Source organism: Berghia stephanieae, chromosome 4 (assembly GCF_034508935.2).
Source record: "Berghia stephanieae isolate SIO BIC M18660-M18661 chromosome 4, UCSD_Bste_1.3, whole genome shotgun sequence".
Taxonomy (NCBI): Eukaryota; Metazoa; Mollusca; class Gastropoda; order Nudibranchia; family Aeolidiidae; genus Berghia; species Berghia stephanieae.
This window is the reverse complement of record NC_088363.1, coordinates 50,916,223-50,923,918: the sequence shown is the minus strand read 5'-3', so window position 1 is coordinate 50,923,918 and position 7,696 is coordinate 50,916,223.

Sequence of the window (7,696 nt, the reverse complement as noted above, 5' to 3'; positions counted from 1 at the left end):
CGCCTGGCAGTGTGAGAGCGTGGCTCTACCGTGTGAGCTATCCACGAACACAAAAATATTCGTTTCAAACTCAAAGTCATTACTAGATCCCTCTCTCACCCACTTCTTGAGACCGCCGATTCGTTCGTACACCACCATCGCGAATAATTTTGACCAGCAGTTAAGCTTAATAGCCAATATTCTCAACACAAACATATAACATAGAAACGATTGAGACATTGAGTATGCTCCGGTGTATGGGGTGAATTTTTAATTCAGAAAAGTGAGTGGAGCAGGCACTTATGTTGGTAACAACAAGATATGAAGTGACTAGAAAAGTGCCAGAAGACAATAGAGAATAAAAATTTTTTCGCGGCGGTGGTGGGGTTTGAACCTGCGACCTTATTGGTACGACAACTCCGCCTGGCAGGTGAGAGCGTGGCTCTACCGTGTGAGCTATCCACGAACACAAAAATATTCGTTTCAAACTCAAAGTCATTACTAGATCCCTCTCTCACCCACTTCTTGAGACCGCCGATTCGTTCGTACACCACCATCGCGAATAATTTTGACCAGCAGTTAAGCTTAATAGCCAATATTCTCAACACAAACATATAACATAGAAACGATTGAGACATTGAGTATGCTCCGGTGTATGGGGTGAATTTTTAATTCAGAAAAGTGAGTGGAGCAGGCACTTATGTTGGTAACAACAAGATATGAAGTGACTAGAAAAGTGCCAGAAGACAATAGAGAATAAAAAATTTTTCGCGGCGGTGGTGGGGTTTGAACCTGCGACCTTATTGGTACGATAACTCCGCCTGGCAGGTGAGAGCGTGGCTCTACCGTGTGAGCTATCCACGAACACAAAAATATTCGTTTCAAACTCAAAGTCATTACTAGATCCCTCTCTCACCCACTTCTTGAGACCGCCGATTCGTTCGTACACCACCATCGCGAATAATTTTGACCAGCAGTTAAGCTTAATAGCCAATATTCTCAACACAAACATATAACATAGAAACGATTGAGACATTGAGTATGCTCCGGTGTATGGGGTGAATTTTTAATTCAGAAAAGTGAGTGGAGCAGGCACTTATGTTGGTAACAACAAGATATGAAGTGACTAGAAAAGTGCCAGAAGACAATAGAGAATAAAAATTTTTTCGCGGCGGTGGTGGGGTTTGAACCTGCGACCTTATTGGTACGACAACTCCGCCTGGCAGGTGAGAGCGTGGCTCTACCGTGTGAGCTATCCACGAACACAAAAATATTCGTTTCAAACTCAAAGTCATTACTAGATCCCTCTCTCACCCACTTCTTGAGACCGCCGATTCGTTCGTACAACACCATCGCGAATAATTTTGACCAGCAGTTAAGCTTAATAGCCAATATTCTCAACACAAACATATAACATAGAAACGATTGAGACATTGAGTATGCTCCGGTGTATGGGGTGAATTTTTAATTCAGAAAAGTGAGTGGAGCAGGCACTTATGTTGGTAACAACAAGATATGAAGTGACTAGAAAAGTGCCAGAAGACAATAGAGAATAAAAATTTTTTTCGCGGCGGTGGTGGGGTTTGAACCTGCGACCTTATTGGTACGACAACTCCGCCTGGCAGGTGAGAGCGTGGCTCTACCGTGTGAGCTATCCACGAACACAAAAATATTCGTTTCAAACTCAAAGTCATTACTAGATCCCTCTCTCACCCACTTCTTGAGACCGCCGATTCGTTCGTACACCACCATCGCGAATAATTTTGACCAGCAGTTAAGCTTAATAGCCAATATTCTCAACACAAACATATAACATAGAAACGATTGAGACATTGAGTATGCTCCGGTGTATGGGGTGAATTTTTAATTCAGAAAAGTGAGTGGAGCAGGCACTTATGTTGGTAACAACAAGATATGAAGTGACTAGAAAAGTGCCAGAAGACAATAGAGAATAAAAATTTTTTCGCGGCGGTGGTGGGGTTTGAACCTGCGACCTTATTGGTACGACAACTCCGCCTGGCAGGTGAGAGCGTGGCTCTACCGTGTGAGCTATCCACGAACACAAAAATATTCGTTTCAAACTCAAAGTCATTACTAGATCCCTCTCTCACCCACTTCTTGAGACCGCCGATTCGTTCGTACACCACCATCGCGAATAATTTTGACCAGCAGTTAAGCTTAATAGCCAATATTCTCAACACAAACATATAACATAGAAACGATTGAGACATTGAGTATGCTCCGGTGTAAAAAAAATTTTTATTCTCTATTGTCTTTCGGCACTTTTCTAGTCACTTCATATCTTGTTGTTACCAACATAAGTGCCTGCTCCACTCACTTTTCTGAATTAAAAATTCACCCCATACACCGGAGCATATCAATGTCTCAATCTTTCTATGTTATATGTTGTTTGAGAATATGGCTATTAGCTTAACTGCTGGTCAAAAGTTATATCGCGTATGGTGGTGTTACGAACGAATCGGCGGCTCAAGTCTCAAGAAGTGGGTGAGAGAGGGATCTAGTAATGACTTTGAGTTTGAAACGAATATTTTTGTGTTCGTGGATAGCTCACACGGTAGAGCCACGCTCTCACCTGCCAGGCGGAGTTGTCGTACCAATAAGGTCGCAGGTTCAAACCCCACCACCGCCGCGAAAAAATTTTTATTCTCTATTGTCTTCTGGCACTTTTCTAGTCACTTCATATCTTGTTGTTACCAACATAAGTGCCTGCTCCACTCACTTTTCTGAATTAAAAATTCACCCCATACACCGGAGCATACTCAATGTCTCAATCGTTTCTATGTTATATGTTTGTGTTGAGAATATTGGCTATTAAGCTTAACTGCTGGTCAAAATTATTCGCGATGGTGGTGTACGAACGAATCGGCGGTCTCAAGAAGTGGGTGAGAGAGGGATCTAGTAATGACTTTGAGTTTGAAACGAATATTTTTGTGTTCGTGGATAGCTCACACGGTAGAGCCACGCTCTCACCTGCCAGGCGGAGTTGTCGTACCAATAAGGTCGCAGGTTCAAACCCCACCACCGCCGCGAAAAAATTTTTATTCTCTATTGTCTTCTGGCAGTTTTCTAGTCACTTCATATCTTGTTGTCGAAGTAATGAATAGCTATAGATAGAATGAAGATTACGTCATTCATGTCTTTGTTGTTGTTTTTTTTTTGCCATCCACGTTTGTGTGTAATTCTCACTAAATTGTATTAATCAGACTATAAACGACCAAGATCACATAGTTTTGTGTGCTGGTTCATTATATCTCCGGATGACAATGTTGTGAGCTTTTTAGCCAAGCGCACACTATTAAGAGTCAAATTGAATCACATTATCTGGAGGAGGAGGAGGAGGAGGTGGAGGAGGAGGAGGAGGATGGGGAGGTAATCAGAAGTAGGATATAGGAGTTGTTTGTGACAAAATGAATACATTTCAAATCTCATACTATCTAATTAAAACGTTTTGTTTTTGCCTTATCATCGAGTTGTTTTTGTCGTCTAGATCGTCAGCAACGAAAACAACAATGAAGAGACATTGGACACGATGCATTATAAAGAATAATACGATTAATATTTAATCTCCAATTATGATTATTACGTATTATTATTAGCGTTAAAGCTCACAAAAGAGAAGCTTAGCATGTCATCTCATTTTGTTCTTCTTATCACGATCATTAACTTAGAAGATAACAAAGAAGGGAAGACACTTTGGGGGGAAAAAAGAAAAGAATATAATGTTGACATGACCGATTTTGAACGAAAATCAATACGCAGCTAAGTTTGCTCGCTTTGCTTTGTTGTTTGTTTTCTATAGCGAGGGGTTGAAGTTTTGAAAATAACTCCAATAAGGGAACCGAAAAATTTGTCAGACAGAATCATTGTATAAATACTAAATGATACCAAAAGCTAGAGGTGCATAAATGGGCCAATAAAAAGGAGATTTAAATGTAGGGAGTAAATGTGCTAAATACAATACAAAGTAAACATAGGAAAATCGTCACATTCACATACACATACACGATAAAACCAACATTTTTCTTATTCAAATTTCTCTTGTACATCATAAAATTTATAGAAAATGAACAGTGTGTTGTAGAGCATGTTTTGCTAAAGAAATCATTTATCGCTGTTACCTACTGCTATTGTGTTTGAGTGATAAAAAATATATTTTTTTGTTAGTTGGATGTGAAGTTTTTGGGAAAATCCTGAAAACGGCTGGTAAGGAGAGAGTTAAAATAAGTAAAATAAAATAAAAATGTCCTTTATTCATCCCATACGGGATTTTTTCTCTTGGGCCTGGAATAACCCAGGCGTCAGCCGCAGTGCAGCGTCGTAAATTGTACTAGGTCGAGGTGAATTGCTCAAGGCCACACAGCACGGCGGCGGGTGATCGAAACTGGGTATCTCTCGGGTACGAAGCAAAGACCGTACCACTGAACTACGCTTCCCCCTATATATAACATTTTTTTTCTTATCTACGTTTATACCCGAAGAAGGCTGGAGGTCGAAACGTTGTTTACTTGTCTTGTATCTTTTATATGCGTCACATTTACTCTCTTTATTTTGCTCTCCCTATAAATACTAAGCTGCGAGGAGCTAAAGATTGTAAAACGTATTGAAATTTTTTTGCTTAAAATCGCTTTAAAAATTACAAATTACTTAAGAAATATCTCAGAACCATGTAGCCAGAGTTTATCCCGGTTTCTATAGCGTGCAAAGGGAAAGAAAGTAATTGCTTGCTCGCCTTTGGACAGAATCGGTGAAAAAAACAAAACAGGATTCCCCTAATATTTAGGTCAAAGCAATAATGAGTGTCACCAGTATAATGCTAGCGACAACGGCGGTAATAAATTTTAAATCCGGTATTGTATCCAAAAAAAAGAGAAATTATTATATAAAATGATTATTGCTTGTTGTTATAAAGCCTAATACTGGACGGCAGAAAAGATTTTCGGTGTCTCTCTGTTTTCGTTGAAATAGAGAAAGGGCGACCACTTCTTTCTGACATAATATTTGATGGTCTTAGTAGATGATACTGGTCATTCAATATTTTAGTTATTTTATTTATACAAAATTTCTCGTATAAAAGATCTACATCGTCAACATCATTTATATAGCGTTTAATGGATTTTTTAATATTTGAATTTATTTTGTTCCTTTCCACTGCTAAGCAATTGCCTCCCCAAGCTGTTATACAAAATGACAAAACACTTTCAATTACTGATCTATAAAATAATGTGCAGAGGGTTTTATCTATTCTAAACTGAGAGAGTTTTGATAAAAAATTTGTACGTCTGCACATCTTATGCCTAATTATTTTCAAGTGTTCATCCCACTTGAGCCTGTCATCAATCGTTACACCAAGGTATTTGTAGTGAGGAACTCGCTGGACGAATTGGTCCTTTAATTTTAACGGTTCTATCGGTTCCTTCACTCTCCTAAAGTCAATCACTAGCTCCTTTGTCTTGCTTATGTTAAGCTCTAGGTGGTGGGCATCACACCAAGACACAAATCTATCAATTTCTTGCCTATAAGCCACTTCGTTGCCATTTGTTATGAGGCCTTGAAGAGCGGTGTCATCTGCAAACTTTATTAAAGGTACACTCAGGTTTTGACTTCTACAGTCATTCGTGTATATTGTGAATAATACAGGTGACAATACACAACCTTGAGTAGCACCAGTATTTGTAGTTATACGGGAAGATTTGTTTTGTCCTAATTGAACATATTGTGCTCTCTCCGTAAGAAATTCGAGCACCCAAGCAATTATATACTTGTTTAAATTCAGACTAGTCCATTTTTGAACAACCAACTGAGGTAGCATTGTATTGAACGCTGAAGAAAAATCTGCAAAAAGCAATCTGCAATAGCTCCTAGCGTGATCTAGATGCCTGTAGATGTTGTTTGTAAACAGCAAAATGGCATCCTCTACGCCACGTCCTGGTTTGTAAGCAAATTGATGACTATCACTCAATGGCATAAACTGATTCCTAATTTTAACAAGAACAAGTTTTTCTAAAGATTTCATGACTATTGAAGTCAGTGCAACAGGTCTGAGATCGTTCATAGTTTCAAGTTTTTCTTTTTTTGCAACAGGAATAATTTTTGAAGTTTTCCAAATTTCAGAAATCGAAACGCATTGGAGGGACCAGTTAAAAATATGTGTATAAATGGGGAAAGCTGATGGGCACATTCTTTTAATAATTTTCCTTTTCAATCCATCCGGCCCAGCAGCCTTCCTCTCGTTTAGTTTCGAAAATACGAATCTCGTTTCTTCTTCACTGACCTCAATAGTCATTTCATCTTCCAAAGCCCTGTCTAATTTATGTTTTTCATTTTCAATATCAAATATAGCGCTATAACTCCGAGACACCAGACTCTAAGCGCTTAAATTACAAATTACTTTGGCTGAAACATACTCATTCACACACACACAAGCATACAAAAATGAAAGCATAAATACATAAAAAAATATTTTATTTTAATTGTTTTCTGTTGAAAGCTGAAGAAGGGTTTTGAGCCAGAAAAGTTCCGTGATTGGTATTTTGTTCTATTTTTTAAAGAGCTGTTAAATTCATTTTCGTTTATTACTTTTTACAGTCCACAAGCCCCTAGCAACTTAGTTTCACGGTACAAAAAGGGCAACCAACGAGAAAAATGGACTGAATAGATAAGTATAAGTTCGATATGACCCCATCATCGATACAGCTGATTGATCTTGATAGGAAGTACCAGGCGGTGATGTCATAAATTGAATTAAGGTGTTTTTATGTATGATGCATTGCCATATGGATGTGGAGTTGTCCCTTCGGTAAGTAGGCAGATGTGTGTGTGTGTGTGTGTGTGTGTGTGTGTGTGTGTGTACGTTTGCGTGGTGGTTTGGGGGGGGGGGGGCAGGTTCGCTAAGAACTACTCGGATAGAAAAACAGCTGTTTGTTATTAACGAGAATAATAATGATGATGATGAATATGGTTTTGATGATTTTGATAATGGTTATGATGAGGTTATGATGATGATGATGATGATGATGATGATGATGATGATGATGATGATGATGATGGTGGTGATGATGATGATGCTGACGACAATTTTAATAGTCGATAAATCCCAAAAGAAAAAAGAACTTTTGAACTGAATCTTCATCCTTACAAAAATTAAAGAGTAAATAATTGGCATAACTCAGGTTAAAATAAGTACCAGACCAGACACAGTGACGATTTGTAACAATGCTACTACAAATGTATTGGTAACAATAGTCAAATGGAATGGACTCGTCATCTTAATTATCGAAGTCAGAAAGTATGATTCGATTTGACTCTTGATAGTGTGCGCTTGGCTAAAAAGCTCACAACATTGTCATCCGGAAATATAATGGACAAACACACAAAACTATGTATAATCTTGGTCGTTTATAGTTTGGTTAATACAGTTTAATGAGAATTACACACAAACGTGGATGGCAAAAAAGAACAATAACAAAGACCTGAGTGACGTAATCTTCATTCTATCTATAGCTATTCATTATTTCGACAGGAACATTGCATAATACAAATTGGGCACGTAAAAGGCTCCCTTGTAATTACGAATCAGAAATTTGGCTGAAGCTAAATCACAATCGTTTTGAACCGCTTTGAAAATAGTGAAAAAGTAGAATAAAGTCGACAAGACGAGGAGGCTCTGTAATGCTGAGACATAACTCGTTCATTGTGA